Source organism: Mandrillus leucophaeus, unplaced genomic scaffold (genome assembly GCF_000951045.1).
Source record: "Mandrillus leucophaeus isolate KB7577 unplaced genomic scaffold, Mleu.le_1.0 Scaffold53, whole genome shotgun sequence".
NCBI lineage: Eukaryota > Metazoa > Chordata > Mammalia > Primates > Cercopithecidae > Mandrillus > Mandrillus leucophaeus.
This window is the reverse complement of record NW_012105697.1, coordinates 672,205-674,222: the sequence shown is the minus strand read 5'-3', so window position 1 is coordinate 674,222 and position 2,018 is coordinate 672,205.

Here is a 2,018-nt window from a genome sequence, read left to right as displayed (position 1 = left end):
ATATATATATATATATATATATATTTTAGTAGAGATGGGGTCTTGCTATGTTGGCCAGGGTACTCTCTAACTCCTGGCCTCAAGAAATCCTCCTGCCGAAGACCTGTATTTCTATGTATGTTTCAGATGAGAAGTGAATGAGAAGTGAGTTTTCATCAGGCCAGTGTCTAACGGTGTTCAAATCCATCTTTGAACCAGATCCTACATCCAAATGGAAGGGCTTGGGGCAGAATATAAGGTGGTGGACGCCATTCAGGCAGAGATTGTCTTCACTGGGCCATCAGTCAGAAGCTCTGTGGCTTTGTCTGTTCTGAACCTATGTTTCATCTCTGGGATTCATGGTCTGAGTATATTTACTTGGGCTTGATGGGGCATACAGTATACCCTTACCCTGGGGATGATCTCAATGCCAGAACGTGGAGGCATTTTCTCTGGCGCTATTTGTCATCTCTAAAGAAAGAATCTACTATTTTATTATACTGTTCTTTTTATTTGTATAAATTTAAGGAGCACAAGTGAAATTTTGTTACATGGATATTTTGTGTGGTGGTGAAGTCTGGGCTTTTAATGTAATTATCCTCAAATAATGTACATTGTCGTTCATTAGGTTTTTTTTTTAACTTTTAGGTTCAAGGGTACGTGTGAAGGTTTGTTATACAGGTACACTTGTGTCATGGGGGTTTGCTGTACAGATTATTTCATTACCTAGGCACCAAGCCTAGTACAGAAGTGCTGCTTTTCCTGCTCCTATCCCGCCTCCCATCCTCCACCCTGAAGGAGACCCCATTGTCTGTTGTTCCCTTCTTCGTGTTCATGAGTTCTATTATTTAGCTTCCACTCATAGGTGAGAACGTGCTGTATTTGGTTTTCTGTTCTTGTATACTTTGCTAAGGATAATGGCCTCCAGCTCCATCCATGTTCCCACAAAAGATATGAACTCATTCTTTTTTATGGCTTCAAATTAATTTTATATTTAATCTTATTATTTATGTTGTTTTGATTGTAGACTCCTGGCTATCATGAACTCTTCAAGTGTGGAAAGTGAAATATTCGAGATTAAACCTTCTACAATCTTATTTTCATTTTAATACGTCATCACTTAGGCCTTCCAACGCGCGAAGTAGTTTGAAGTCCTGAGCTTGTCCCATATTTCAGAAAGCAGATCCGCTTCCACGTTGGCTGTTTCATTTGTGCAAATTTAAGTGACCTTTTGTTTCACCATATTTTGTTAATTTCCACATACGTATTTACGTTCAGGAAATTTGGAAATATTATGTTCTGGAAATTTGGTGTTGATGATTGCATGAAATTGACCACATTCTAATTTTCTTTTGTCATTGTTGTTGTTGTTACTTATGCCTTATTTATTTATTCCTTTGTTCTCACTTGAATGGGACTTTGAGTGAAAGACAAATAATGGCTGTACTCTTAGTTGGGTATTTAAAATGCAGAGAGGAGTAGTGGAAAATTCATAGATTGTAAAGGCAGGATGACCTGATTAAAAATACTATTGTTGACTAGGTGCGGTAGCTCACGCCTATAATCTCAGCACTTTGGGAGGCCAAGGCGGGTGAATCACTTGGGGTCAGGAATTTAAGACCAGCCTGGTCAATATGGTGAAACCCAGTCCCTACTGAAAATACAAAAAATCAGCTGCGTGTGGTGGTGGGAGCCTGTAATTCCAGCTACTCGGAAGGCTGAGGCAGGAGAGTCACTTGAACCCAGAAGGCAGAAGTTGCAGTGAGCCAAGATCACTGCACTCCAGCCTGGGCAACACAGAGCGAGACTGTGTCTCAAAAAAGCAAAAAAACAAAAAAGGAAAAAAATAAGAAAACGGTTGTTATGGTTTACAAATGATACGGCTTTCTATTGGGAGAGAGATACTAATTGGTTGAAGTTCAGGAACCTCAGTGGCCATCATTTACTAGTGGGCCGGAACAGATTGCGTCAACTTACCACCACGTTTGCTGTGGTTTCCTCCTTCTGTGGAACAGGAATGGTAATGTAGCCATGGGGTG